The sequence below is a fragment of the Enhydra lutris genome, unplaced genomic scaffold, assembly GCF_002288905.1.
Source record: "Enhydra lutris kenyoni isolate GAN:26980312 unplaced genomic scaffold, ASM228890v2 scaffoldscaffold103, whole genome shotgun sequence".
Lineage (NCBI taxonomy): Eukaryota > Metazoa > Chordata > Mammalia > Carnivora > Mustelidae > Enhydra > Enhydra lutris.
Genome location: NW_019154187.1, coordinates 26,649 through 41,942, shown reverse-complemented (window position 1 = coordinate 41,942; position 15,294 = coordinate 26,649). Strand labels below are relative to the sequence as shown.

General features: G+C 53.0%; 1 pseudogene; it reads right to left on the bottom strand.

Annotated features, from left to right (window-relative positions):
• Window positions 1-1,322: 1,322 nt before the first annotated feature.
• LOC111139379 lies at window positions 1,323-13,148 on the bottom strand (annotated as a pseudogene).
• Window positions 13,149-15,294: the final 2,146 nt, after the last annotated feature.

The window sequence follows — 15,294 nt, the reverse complement described above, 5'->3', positions numbered from 1 at the left end:
ACAGCTTTAACAGGACCTAATATTCTGCTTTATACCTTTGCAGAAATGACTTCGGCAAAACATCCTAAAATAAGGCAATTAATCGCAAGGCATTTGTCCCTATCACAGGTAAGTGGCACTTAAGACAAAAGCCCCCAGATGTCACAAAAAAAAGACCATCAACACATTGACATTCACCTAATAGGGGACAGATAACGTGACGAAAGCCCAGATTGGCAGGACTCAGCAAGACCTGATGGCTTAAGATAGTTTTGTAAAAGAGCTCATAAAACCGCCTAGAGTTAGAAACTCCAGGGGCAACCCTCTCAGGGCCCCCCACCCTCTCTGGGAGGTTGACACTCTTGCTCAATCAACATTGCTTTGCTGTCCACCACTCTTCATCTGATCTACCTGTTCATTCTCAGAAGCTGCGGGACCAAGAACTGTGGGCAATAAAGGCAAAGAGTTCCTGCAGCAGAAGGATCTTGTGTGTTGTGTTCTGTGAACTCTCACCTGCCCAGAAGGGAGGTTGGACACACAGGGAGGATGGTCTTCAAAGATGGGGGCAGATGTGGGGGCGGGGGTTCACCCAGCACAGGGGAAGCAACTGTGGTTACCAGCATTGGCCAGGCGCTGGGGGAGAGGAAGCAGCAGTCTCCCTCTCAGCCTCTGAATTTACCTATGTTAAAAGAGTTGAAGTAGCAACATTAAAAACCAGAAGAAGAGATTTTTAGCATGTGTCTGAGAAAAGTACTAACACCTAAAACAATAACAAACTCCCACAAATCCGTAAGAAAAAGACAACCCAAAGCCACAAGCTACCAATAAACACAAACCAAACTCAGAAAAGTACTTTCAGGCTGGGCCTCTCCCATTATCTGGGAACAGGGTCCGACAGGTTTTTAGGGGTCATGTTTTGAGAGTCTCTGGGCATCAGGCACTGTAGTAGGTATGGACCTGTACAAAGAAGAAATCTTAGCCTCTGCCCTCAGGAGCTCACATTGTAAGGATCAAGACCAATGGGAAATGGGAGCAGAAGGGCAGGGCTCCAGCCAAAAGAAGACACAATGTGCCTCCTAGAGATGCAGAGTGAGGAGCAGTGCATTTCATTAGTAGGAGGAAGAGACCATCAAAGAAGCCCTCCTGGGAAGGGTGACCCTGTAGGCACCAGGAAGGACAAGCCCAGTTTATACTGAGAATGAGTGGCAGGAACCTCTCCCAGAAGAGGGCTCTGAGGCCCAGGCACTCACCCACAGCACCAAATCTTTGGACTGTCCCTTCCTCAGGGGAAGCCCTGCTAAGGCTGCAGCCTTGTCGGAAGATGTCCCAGGGCCCTGGGCTCCTTAGTGCCAGATTTCTGCGTGATTTTTGGGCAACATAGCATAGCGCAGTTTCTAGAGGAAAGGCGGCCTCTGCAGCATCCATTCATCCCACAAGAACTCCAGAGACAGCACCTTGGTGGACTTGTGGTAGAGAAGATACCTGTTCAGATGGCTCTCGTCATGCCACACAGCCTCAATCCCATTGGCCTGATTGACCATCATTGCCTGGTGACAAGCTGAGGTCAGCCGGAGAACCTCAAACACCGACCCCCCAAAAAAGCCTCCTGCATAGTAAAAGTCACCCTCGTCTCTGGGAATGTAGGCCTGGGACTGCGGCTGGCGCTTGTAGGTGAAGGACTCGTGGGACACCCTGAAGAAGCCAGGGTGCAGGGTGCTGAAGAGGTGGGACAGGATCTCCATGCCCATCTGGTCGCTGAACTTCATGTTCACATCCACGCACACCAGGTAGTCCACCTTGCAGAGGAAGCACTGCTACGAGAAGCTGCTGATCATCTCCATGCGGTACATGGACACCTCCTGCCAGCCCGCATAGTTTCGGACCTCGAGGACCACCAGCTGCCTCCCTTCTGTGAGGGGCATGCTGGGCACATCGGCTGGCTGGTTGGTGAAGACATAGTAGGTGACCCTGTGTCCCACCATGAAGTGCCTCTCTGCCGTCTGCAGGAACAGCTCCAGGAAGACCACATATCTAAGACCAACAACAGCACCATAGAAACGGTGGGTATTACACAGACTCAAACAGCCGCTGAAGAACAGACGAATGAGAGCAGCTTATGATACCACAGCTGCACCTTGAGGACACCCTGCTCAGTGAAATCAGCCAATGGCACCAGTCAGGTGCTGCCTGATAGCACTTGCACGGGCATCTAGAATGGGCAGATTCATAGAAACAGGCAGCAGAAGGCTGGTGCCAGAGGCTGGGAGCAGAGACATAGGGAGTGAGTGTGTAATGGGCACAGAGCTTCAGTCTTCCAAGAGGAAAATGCTTGTGAAGGTGGGCAGCCCCACAGACCCATGTGAATCGTGTATCAGCTATAGAGTAAGAGGAAGTATTGAGGTCCCTTCCTATTGAGCATATAGCCTCAACCGTAAGGTATTTTCTTAATCCATGAGTTTGGCACAAATTCAAAGGATGGGTAACATCTAAGGACCAGTCTCTCCCGACTCATGACCCACCAATGGTTTCTTCTCCTTAAAAAAGAAAATGTGAATCAAGATCCTACAGTGGTCTACCAGACCATAAAAGATCTGCCTCTGACCTCAGCTTCTTCCCCACTCACCTCCCTCTTGCTATCAGGGCAGGTGTCTCTTTGATGCTCCTGACACATGCCAGACGTGCTTCTCTGAGCCCTGGCACTTCCTGTTCCCTCTGGCTGTCCTGCAGTGCTCACCCCTACGGCACCTTCCACCCTCTGACTGGTGCCCAGAACCATCCGTGCCCCATAGCTGCTCCTGCTGGCAGCAGCACAGGTGTAAGCCAACGGAAAAACGCAGCGGGCTGTGCACTTGACCTGTACATTTTTCTAGGTGGAAATCAGAACTCAATAAAAAGGAGCAAATAAATCCACAAAGAAATGTGAAAACAAATCCCTCTCCATCCCCTGACACAGCCTTACCTATTTTAGAGTTCAAATGACCATGGAACATATTTTGTATTTGTGTTTTACTTGTTCTTCTGTATTTTCCCACTAGACTACAGCTCCATGAAAACAGGGCCTTCACCTGTTTGGGTAACTGCCTTATCCCTATAGCCCACACATAGTAAGTTGTTCAGGAAAGACCTTTGTAACAGATGAGAAAGTGACTACTTCAGTGTGTGGTTGAGGGCAAGGGAAGGCAGGCACTCTCGTATGCCACTAATGAAAATACCAAATTTTATAATCCTTTCAGAGGGCATACAAGAAAATATATCAGCACTTTAAAATTTATTTATTTATTTATTGAGAAAGGGTTCTTGGGGGTGGGGAGGAGCAGACTCCCCGCCGAGCACAGAGCCCGACACGGGGCTTGATCCCACAACCCTAGATCATGACCCAAGCCAAAATCGAGAGGTGGACGCCCTACTGACTGAGAGCCACCAATATACCAAAGCTTTAAATGTGTCCATTCTCCCCCCAATTTCACTTCCAGGACTCCCCTCCAGAGATCCACTCATATGTCAGAAAAAGACCCACGTATAAAGGTTTATAAGTGACTCACATCACAAAATTCTGTGGCGCATGTGGAGTGGTCAGAACCTCCCTAGATGGCAGATGGGGATGTAAAATTCTACGACCAATATGCGAAATTATCAGGAATGTTTTACAAAACTATACGTGATTTTGACCTAGGACTGAGAAATTCCACTCCTGGACGTTCAATCAAGGAAAAATATAATGTACATCCACAAAAGATCAGTCCAACCATCCATATTTACTCCTAATATCCAAAACCTGGAAACGGGGTGTCCGGCAAAAGGAAAACGTGTTACCCAACTACAGTACGCCCACATGATGGAATGCTGAGCAACAAAACAGAGCTGCTGATTCATGCAAAATCACAGTAAATCCCCAAGTGATGATTCTGAGTGAGAAAAGACAACACAAAACAGTATGTACTTTACAATTCCAGTAGGCAAAAATCATCTTAAAGAGTGGGAAAAGAGTCAAGACACTGATGTGGGGGAGGAAGGAGGGGGACACATTGTCTTGCAAGGGGCACGAGGAACTTTATGGGGGGTGAATGTCGTATGAGTAGAAAAGGATTCTGGTTACACAACTATGTGCATTTGCCAAAACTCAGCAAAAGTTTGTATATACATTTTACCTGGAAAGAAGGAAAGCCATAAACGCATCTTGAATTCTAGTTGATGATCACTGCTGATGTCCCAGATTTACCTTCGTGTATATCAAAAGCAGTAAGAACTGATATATGGACAGAAGGATGACAGGTGGGCAGATTAGCGGTCATGCCAGCATAATAAAATGTTAAAAGTGGAGCTTACGGATTTATGGGAAATCATGAAAAGAAATAGTGTATGCGATATGGGAATCCCAAAAGGAGAAGAATGAGAAAGGGACAGAAAATACATTTAAAGCAATAATGGCTGAAAACTTCCCAAATGAACCAGGGACATCCAGATTCTTGAGGCTCAAAGGACCCCAAATAATCTGAACCTGAAAAGAATTACAGAGAGATACTTTAGAATTAAATTGCCAAAAGTCAAAGACAAGGACGGCGCCTGGCTGGCTCAGTCAGAAGACCGTGAGACTCTTGATCTTGGGGTCGTGAGTTTGAGCCCCACATCAGGTATAGCCATTACTAAAAAAGTGAATAAACTTAAAAAAGTCAAAGACAAGGAGAAAAATTTCAAAGTAGCAAGAGAAAAACAAGTCATCACATAGAAAGTAATCCCTCTCTTAAGACTATGGGAAGATTTCTCAACAAAACGTTGCAGGCCAGGGGAGAGTGAGAGGATGTATTCAGAATACTGGGGCACCTGGGTGGCTCAGTCGGTTAAGTGTCTGACTCTTGAATTCAACTCAGGTCGTGATCTCAGGGTTGTGGGATCAAGCCCCTCGTCAGGAGCCTGCTTAAGATTCTCTCCCTCTGCCCCTCCTTCCCACTCCTATGCTCTCTCCTTCTCCAAAAAACAAAAACAAAAGTAAAAATATTGAATGAACCCTACCCCAGCAAAGCCGCTTTTCAGAAACAGAGAGATAAAGCCTTTCCCAAACAAAAGCTGAGGGGGTCCGTCAGCCCCAGACATGCCTTACAAGAAATGTCTCAGGGCATCCCACTCTTCCAGCAGAAAGAAACAGGTTCCCAATGACCTCCTATGAGCACACTGATGCATGTAGACAACTCACTGGTAATGGTAAGCTTCAGTCAAATTCAGACTCACTAGTGTCACGGCAGTGCGTACGTCACTTGCAACTCTAGCTCGAAAGTTAAAAAACAAACATAAAAACGAATCATAACCACAATAATTTGTTCATGAAAGCACAATATTTAAAAATGCACAAATTGTAGCATCAATCACAGAACATGCGAGGGAGAGAGGATGAAAAATAGAGTTTATGGAGGCTATTGACAACAGGTTGTTTTCAACTGGTTATTGGGAGAAGATATTTTATGTAACCCGACAACCACAGTGGCAAAGCCGGTCACAGACACACAAAAGATTATGATAAAGGCATCAAAGCTAAATAGAGGTGAGCAACAAAGGTCCACAGATAGAAAACAGTGAGCAAGCCAGCGAAAGTAAGTCCTTCCCTCTCGATAATTACTTTAAACGTTTTTTAATGTAAAAGGATTCTGCGATCGAGAGACACTGAGTGGTAAATGGATACACTTTTTTTTCCCAAAAGATCCAATGATATTCTGCCTGGGAGAGACTCACTCTAGCTTTAGAGACACAGAGCAAGAGCAATGAAAAAGTAAAAGATGTTTCAAGCAAACAGTGGCCCCCAAACGGGGGGATAGCTATACTGACATCAAAGTGGGATTTGAACTAAAAATGATCAAACAAGACAAAGAATGTTATTATATGATGATAAAGTGCTCAATTCCTGAAGAAGAAATGACAACTGTAAACACTTATGCACCCAACATCGGCACGCCCAAACCCATAAAGCAAATACTCACAAAACTTGAAGAGAAATAAGCAGCGATACCATACTGATTGGGGACTTCAGTAACCCCACTCCCAAGCATGGGACAGAAGATTAAAGCCATATCTCAAAGCGACAACATCTCTCCCATGTGTGCAGCAGCGTTGTTTACGAGAGCCTGCTGATGGACTGAAGCGTCCATCAGCAGCTGACTGGACACACAAGGTGTGAGACATGCGTCACTCCACCAGGATAAAGAAAGCAGCCCTGCCGTTTGCAGCAACACGCTTGAAACCTGAGGCCACTAGGCTCTATGACGTGGGTCAGGCAGAGACAGAGGAACATGGTATGATCTCACCCGCACGTGGAACCTCAGAAAACCTGACCTACGACAACAGAGAACAGACGAGCGGCTAACCAGAGGCAGGACAGCAGTACTGGGAAGTGGTGGAGGGGCTGCACTGTAGAATCTTCTTGATGGAAGATGGGTACGTTCTGGAAACAAGACACGCAGCAGTGATGGCAGCTAACGTGCTGTACCCACGCCCATCAAATCACCGTGTCGTTCCCTCTACACGTACACAAAGTGACGTGTCCGTTATATGCCAATGGCACTAGGGAGAACGAGGGGGAGAGAGGAAAGAACTTCGGGGGGGATGTCAGTGGCCGGACATAACACATTCCTGGGACATTTCCTGCATCTTGGCCGATCGTTAGAAGTCTCGTGCCTCGGTGTTGTTTGTCACGTGGGCCTCTGTGAAGTAGCCCGAGCTAGGCAGGGCACCCAGGCAGGAAAGCGGGCTACCTGCCAAAGGAACGAGGATGGTCCGCCAGCATCAGAGGGCAAAGGCGCCTGACCAGCAGCATGTGAAGGTGAAGGTGTGCTTCGTGAGACACGAGCTGGGATCGGGTCAGGGCGACAGAGCAGCTGCGGAGGGCCTGGAGGGTCTCGGCTCCCTGCCCAGCCCTCAAAGCCCCATGCCCTGATCTCTGAGGCAGGTGAATCTATGGTGTGGGGCCGCTAATTCCAGCAGGGATGTGCCTAGGGGCCCCCGCAAGTCCCACCGAGTACACCTGCATCCCAAGCCACCCCTGCCTCCCCGCCCCCCAAGAGCACCTCATCCTGGAGAAGAGCGAACCTAGTGACATGTACCCCTGGCCCCGCAGGAGGGCTTCATGGGTTCCCCGGGGCACGCGTCCCTCTTCAGCACAGTTGCCCAGACCTTACTCACTTTTTGACGGCAAACACGGTCAGCCCCATGGTGGTGTTTCCGAACTGCGCGTCCAGCACGGTAGAGTGGAAGACCCCATCCCAGATGATGGGAGCAAACCAGGGGGTCATGACCAGCATGTCCACCCTCCTGGGGGAAAAGAGCCACACAGGTTAGAGCTGGGTGTGGACACGTGCGTGGCAGAAGGGAAGGGTTTGTCCAGAGCTTCACCATGTGGGAGCAGCAGAGTGAGAAGCAACAGGACCCCAACCTGCAGCCCTGACCTGTGACACTCCCACCCCTCACTGCCCTCACTTGGAGTGTTTCCTGTGCACCAGCCAGGGGCCGGGTCCCACATGACACTCCTGCTGGGAGGCTGCCAGCCCCATTTCTGGGGAGGAACTCCATCTCAGTGAGGCGAGAACTAAGCCCCTTTCCCAGCAGATGGCAGAGTTTAATTCTGGAGGAAATTTTAAATCTGGGGGTGCCGAGTGCTTCAAACCCAGCGTGTTTCCCCGGACAACAGCCTGTCTCTCTCCAGAGCGGTCACTTGTCAAGTACTCATGGCCTCATGGGGCTTGTGGCTCCAGAGAGTCCGGGAGTGGAGGGTGCTGCTTCCAGAAGGGCAGCGTGCATCTTCAACTCTCCTGGCGGGGAGGAACCATGGCCTGGGCTGGATCCCAACCTGCCCCTTCCCAGCTGTGGGGCCTTGGGCACGTACCTTCACCTCTCTGATCCTCAGTTTCCCTGCTTGTATGGTGAGGGCTGACCAGGGAGGCCTCTGGGTGACTTTCCTGTCTGAGGCCCCAGCAACGGGCTGCCGCGCTGTCTTGGGCAGAGCAAGTAGGGGGCGTGGGCGCTGGCTCCGGAGGCCTGGTTGTGGGGACCGGCCTGGAACTGTGGTCCCTGTGACACCAGCAGGCTCGGAAAGACCTCAGGGCCCAGCCCACCCAGAACCCCTGTCCCCTGTCCCCATGAAGAAATAAGAGGACATGCATGGTGCCTGGGACCAAGATGAGAGGTGCCTTCCCTGGCCCCAGACCCAGGATCAATGAACCCAGCCCCCATGAGACGGTGCGAGGAGGGGAAGAAAAGGCAAGGAGAGGCTGCAGCCCCAGAGAGGAGCCAGGGGAGGGCGAGCCCGAGGCGTCGGTGACAGGGAACCAAGGCCCGGGCCATGGCAGGGACTCACTCACTTACGTGGGATTGAGGACCTTGGAATAAGCCAGCCTTCGGAGGAGATGTGCATCAGGGACAAGTGACAGGCACATCTAGACACTGCATGGAGCCCATTAGTCTGTGCCCACAGCTGCAAGGTGCCGTCTTCCCCGTCCAGCTGGCCAGCTCTGCCGGGAGCCGGCATCCAGACATAGGCCCTCACCTGCCTCCCACAGTCCTGTCTCCCTCCTTCCCTCCCCCCTTTATGCCTGCCTCCCTTCTTTCCAATCTATCCTTCTTCCTCCTACCCCCTTCCTCCTCCCTTCCTCCCTGGCTCCCTCCCCCATTCCTCCCCTCCTCCCTCTGCCCTTGTTCACTCCCAGACCTCCATGGGGCCTGCCCACCCAGCCATAATGATGCTGCAGGCTTCCCAGTGATACACTGATGAGGCTAAATCCCCAGCAAAGGAAGGGGTCACCCCTCATGGTCTGTGAGGACTGCTGAGGTTCTAGACCCCCACATCTCCTTCTTCTCTCCCTGTGCGCTCTCAGTTCTCACATGGGTCCACCTCATTGTGACTGAAGTCCTGGGTCCTGCTCTATTCTGTGGACTGGGAGGATGAGGGCTGGCCCACCCCCACCCCATCCACCCCTACACTGTGCTGGCATCTACCTCACCGCCTTACCCCCCACCCACCCACCGGCAGCCTCCATTGACCCCCAGACCCCGATGACCACACCGTCCAGTTTTCCCGAGTTGAGTCCCCCACAGGTGTCACACCTGAGCTGGGGTGGCCACAAGCCTGAGGTCAAGAAGAGACTCCCGTGACTCCCATCATCAAACGTCTTCCCCTGTTTTTCTTTGACCCTTATTCTCCTCCTTTCCAAGGCTCCCTTGCCCTTCCTTCCCTGTGAACCAGCCTTGGGAGGGGGAGAGGGATGAGGAAGGGGAGGAGAGAGGCACCTGTTCCCTTGCTTGGAAAGAGGCACAAAAACAACGGAAAGAAGTGTCCCCCCTACCTGGGTACCTCAGGGACTCTGCAGGTGTCCATGTGACAGTCACTTTCGCTGAGGGAAGAAAACAGTGTGCAGGGCCCAGGGCCAGGTCCTGGGAGAAACGCTGGCGAGCCAGACAAACAGGACTCCTGCAGGGGCCCCCATGTGTGTCCCCTGCGGAGGAAAGCTCCCCGTGTGAGGCAAAGCTTAGGCCCTGTGGCCAGACGAGTAGAGCAGGAGTCCGCCACAGGACAGAGGGACCCTGGACACACTAGCCATGTCTGGGAGCTGGGGCACAGCTCCACTGAAGGGACCTTACCACCAGAGGGGGACAGCAGCCTGGGGAGAGCCCCTCCCTGCAGGGAGGAGGTACAGAGACCAGAGGGCAGAAGCCGGGGTGCCCGGGGAGGCCCTGGAATCCCCAGGAGCTTGGCAACACCCCCAAGGTCCTCCCAATCTTGGGAGCCCAGTTCCCCACACCTCACCTGGACGGCTTTGCCTCAAACTTTGGCTGTGGGACCTCAGGGTGGTCATCCTGGCTGCAGAGAGTAAAGGTGTCCTCTGAGTCACTTACTTCATGAATAGTAGTAACCGCTAACAAAGTTCCTCAAGGGGGGTCACCACAGCCAAAGGGGAGGAGTACGTCCCTGCCCCCATCCCTGCTGACCCCAGCCAGCCCCTGTGAAGGGTGGCGGGGAGGCAGGCTCCCGGAGAAGGCGTGGGGAAGCCATCCTCCATCTGGAAGGCCAAGGAAGGCCTGTCTCAGTGAGTGGAGAGGAGGGACAGAAAGCTATCATCACCTCAGTGGCGGGTTCTCCCTTGGCCCTGCAGGTGGGGGACCTTGCCACTGCTGCAGAGAGCAGTCATAGCAGCTTGGCCCCAAGAGTCACCTGTCCATCCAACCAGCCACACAGAGGGAGGAGAGCTGGGGTCTGGACTTGGCTCTCGGGCCCAGCCCTGCCAGCTCAATAGTGGTGTTGGCTGGGAGAGCTCACCTCACCTGCTGGTGACCAGCCAGAAGAAATTAGCTCTGAGAGGACAGCAGGGCCTCCCTTGCCTGGGCCCTTGTGGGGTCAGAGGGTGCCCCATCCCCACTGAAGCAGTTGAAGGGAGGCCGGAACCAGCATGCATGCCGTCCTTCCCGGATCCCCGTGCAGCCTGCTGGGTCGTGTGTTAACTCTGGGACCGCATCCACTCCAACAGATGTCAGAGCTCTGCCTTGTCCTTTGTCAAGTTTTGAGAAAACACGGTAGAGGGAGGAGCTCGGAGTCACCCTGGGAACCGAGGATCTCTTTGGCTATAATTACTTCAAGTTTAATACATATGTGTATTTCTACTTTGGTTCTAGATCTTTCTAGAAGGAACCACCCTGACTCCAAAGACTCTGCCATTGCCTTTGAGATGCTCTTCTCTGCCCCCATCCGGGAATCAGGCTGAAAACATTGCTGGGGACAAACAAGAGCGAGAAGTTGAGTCTTCGCTGGGCTGGGGCACAGACAGGCTGAGACTTGGACACACATACTCTGAGCCTTTCGGCCTCTGGCTCCTGAGGGAATAGACGTGGGGCCCAAGCAGAGCCCTGCTGACCCCCACCCCACCTCTGCCAGGCAACCGGGCCATTATAACCCCATCTTATCACCATAGTAACATATAGCATGGATGGGGACCCCAGCATCAGATTCACCTAGGTGCGACTCCAGACCCTGGCACAGCCCTGAGCAGTGAGGAGGGGTGTGGGTAGAAACCTCTCTTGTGAACAAGCCCCCCTGGTGGTCTGCAGGCACTCTGAACTGAGAGCCCCGCCTCCTCTGTTTTCTAACAACGCTGTCACATAGAGAGCAGAAGCTGAAGGGCAGGTCACAATCTCCATGGCTTGCCAGCTGAGCGACAGAGCAGGGAGGAAACCTGGGGACAGCGGGGATGTGCCATGTAGTGCTCGAACCCCAGTCTTGGCGTGACTCGCTCTCCTGCCCTCCCCTCCCCTGCCCTGGCTTCCCCCATCCAAGCACAGCTGGTTCCTCCTCCAAGAAGCTTCTGTGTGTCCCTGTGAAGTGGCCTCCCCCTGCACTGTGGGTGGGATTTGGGTTAGGGTGTGAGGGCCTAACCTCAGCCCCTCCACATGGCCGCCTGGGGGGGGCAGGGTCAGGACCTGAACCGCCTCGGGGCAGGTACCCAGGCTGGAGCCCCACAGGTCTGGAGGGAGAGAACATATGAGCAACACAAGGGTGACTGCACAGAGGTGGCTGAGCTGATGATGGCAGCAGAGGAGGACCCATGGGGAGAACATGGGGACTATATCCCCCGCGACCTTGCCCACCTCGTGACCTCATCAGCTCTCAGACAGCGGCACCCACCGGTGCGGATATACCTCACATCCTCTCTGTCCACGCAGACCGCTTGCTGGAGGTCCGCAGTCTCCTCGAACTCAAAGCAGGCAAAACAGAATTCCCATCACACCCCCTCCCTGGCCGGACCCCCTGTAGGAACTATGTCTCCTGGTGACACCGCTCTCCTGCAGGCACTGCAGAGGAAGGTGGGGCTCTAATGGGCACAGAACAGACAGAAGAGGTCACAACCACCCCAGGAGCCTGGGGGCAGACACCTGGGGTGTCAGAAAGGAGACCTGGCTCTGTCTGAGGCTCTGTCAGTGTGGGACTTTCTTCCTGTTGCCAAATTAGATGGTAATTTTCCCATCGAAGAATTCTGTCCTAGGATTTATCCTGGTTTGCATGAATTAAAAAAAAAGAAAAAAGGCATCAAAAGATTTTTAAATCACTCATTTCGTATTGAGGTCATCTTTTAAAATGTAAGTCTTCATTTGAAGAAAGAGCTCTTATTGTGAGCTCTTGAAAAGTGCCCAAAAGTATGGGCTTATTCACATCAGGATGGGATTTTTACGTTTTTACATTTAACAAAATGTAAAAATTCTACACCTACAGAAAACTTATGAAGGAGCACATGAAGAGGCAAAGTCCAAGGGGGAAAAATCTGCTCTAAAAGAAAATTATATCAAGAAGAAAATAATCAGATGAATCTTTTGGGTTCTAAAACCTTTACCAGTCTTAAAAAAAATTAAAAAGGCAATCCAGGGTATGTCAAAATGAGGAGAAAAGAAGATAAAATGAGATGTTAACACGGAACAATGCAGAGGAAGAGGGAGCTGGATGACTAAGTCAAATGAACCCCTGCATCTAGATCAAGAATAGAGGCCATACCCTTGACCCCTACCCCCAACACCAGACCCCTAACAGCCAACCCCGACCCCAGACCGCAACCCCAGGGCCCCAACCCCAGACCCCTTGCCCCCAGACACCGACATGAGACCCCAGAACCCCAACGTGAGACCCAAGACCCCCGGCCCCAGGCTCTGGACCCAGAGCCATCAGGCCACCGCTCTGGGCTCCTGGCTGTCACATTCATTGTGAACAGCAGCAAGGCCAGAGGGGTGAAGGGTTCAGAGCTTGGTCACAGAGGGAAGCTGCAGGGCATGGGGACACAGGGCTCCAAATTCTTGAAGGCACGACCTGGGCGTAGGTCTCTCGGCACTCCCTGGGGTCCTTATGTTATAGGAAGAACAGGTTCGCTCAGTGTGAGGACACACGCTCCGAATCAGACTGTGGGACAGGCTGCTTTCTGAGGGGCAGTTCTCCTGCTGCACGAAGCTACAGGGGGGCCCAGCTCACCTGCGGGACAGGCCATGGAGCCAGCTCAGCCCTATGACCCCAGCACCGCACAGGCAAGCCCCAAGTGGGGGCCAGACCCTCCGGGAGGACAGCACTGCAGCTCAGGAGGTCCACCTGCAGCTTGGCAGCCCCCACGTAGCAGGCAGAGACCACCTGGAATGTCACAAGCCCCGTCTCTGTTCCACATGTAGTGGCTGCCCTTGTGGCTTAGGCCTGACTCGCTCTAGGAAGCCCCAGCAAGTCTCCAGCTCTGGCAGGTCAAGGGCTGTCTCCCCACCCCAGGAGACCACTCGCTCTGTGCACTCACCCTGCCAGACCTGACACTGTTCAGCTCGGGGAGCTGTCCCACTGACAGTGACATGGTGCCGCCCAACCCCCCAGAGCACTAGGCTCAGTAAACACCGGCCCAAGCGAAGGTGTTGATTGTCCCATAGCTCAGGAGCCCTGCTCCCAAATCATGGCCTGGCTGAACTGTCGGCCCTGAGACGAGATGCAAGCCCAGCTCTAAAGCTGAACCTAAACACAAGCGCCTGCTTATGGTCTGAACTCCACGTGCCAACGTTCAGCATCCACCGCAAAGGCGAAGGTGGGGACAGTGTCACCTTGAGGGGTAAGGGCAGTGAACAGAAGAAGGATCCACCAGATCCTGTTTTTTTAAGGGGATGCCAGTTACTAAGTTTGTTTTAAAACATAAAATTCACTGTTTCTTTTACACGAATAAAATGCAGTTTTAAGAAAAAAAGGTCTTCTGTGTTGTCCACAGATGTACTTCAAGAGTGATGGGAGTTCCATACGTTGATGTAACTGGCATTTCTAACAGGCTCTCCAGCTCGGTCGTTGAGGCCTTCCACACCCCTGGCTCCTATACACGCCCATAAGTCATCGGGGAGCCAAGCAGGGTGCCCGCTGTTAGCCTGTGCCCCGCCGAGTGGAGGGACCCAAGGCTGGGACCCCACCACGCCCCCTCAGCTTCCTTCTCTGCAAAAGGAGAGTGACGGTGCTGGTCATGCCTTCTCCGGGGTCATTGCTGTGGGCCAACCCCAGCTGGTTTCGTGAACTACAGTCAAATACGCCATCATAAATCCCCACCTGCCATAGGGTTCCCAGCCCACCCCCTCCCACCCCGGTTACCTGTAGAAGCCCCGGAGAACAGCAAAGAGCAGGAACCCGCACAGCCAGTGGTTGGCGCTCTTTCCCCAGGAGCCTGTGGAGGGGAAGCCTCAGTTTTTTGGGCCTGGGTCACCTTGGTCACCTTCTTGAGGCCAAAACTGGGCCCTGGCGAGGGATGGGCTCAGGACGGCTCCAGCTGGAAGCCCTCGCCTTTGGGATTCCCAGGGAAGGGGGGTCATATCTCCCGGAGGCACTGAGTCTTGCCCTGCAGCCGCCAGGCCCCTACCCCGGTGCCCCTCCTTTCTGACAAGCCACCAGAGAATGGGTCCACTCTTACTGCTTTATTTTAAAGAGAGAGAGTGAGCGAGCAAGAGCACAGGGGCAGGGGGGAGGGACAGAGGGAGAAGCAGACTGTCGGCTGAGCAGGGAGCCCGGTGCGGCTCCATCCAGGAACCCCGGAACCATGACCTGGGTTGAAGCCAGAGGCTCAACTGACAGCCAGCCAGGGGCCCCAGGGCCACTCTTTATGCTCCAAATGATGGGGTTGAGGGGGAACACATCATTAACGTGACTGATGACAAGACACATGAGGGTTGGTCAGACAAGGGTGCACTAACCCAGCAGCACCAAGGGCCTTCCAGACCCCACAGGCTCCTCTGGGTCCTAACGTGGTGGGAGCTCTCACCAGAGTTCTGTGCAGTATGTCCCAGCCAGAGAGCCCCCTGCAGTGAGACCACTGCCGGAAAGACCACGTTGGAGGGAAGCCACTGTGCACACGTTATTTAAATCTTAACTGAGGGCAGTGGGTGTGGCAAGACCCACGATGGATGAGCCTCCTCCTCCACGGCCCCCCACTGTTGGTCTCATGGCACCCAAGTCCCCGGTCCCAGTAGCCAGAGTCTCTTTGAGCACTAATGTGTCAGGGCTCCCAGGTCATGTGCTGAGAAATAAAATACTGTGACCACGGACAGCTGGGGGTAGCCTGGAAACCATCACGAAAGAATTCCACTCAGTCCAAGACAGATGTGTCTGTCTCGTCTGAGCAGGAAAATGTGAAAACCCAGGGACATATCCCAGTGGGGAATCTCAGAGAAGTATGCACAAATAAGAGTAGGTTTCGTGGCCTTGGATGAGTCAAGGGTTTTAAAAATGGGACACCAAGGGGCGCCCGGCTGGCTCTGTCAGTGGAGTGTGTGACTCTATATCTTGGGGTCTTGGGTTTG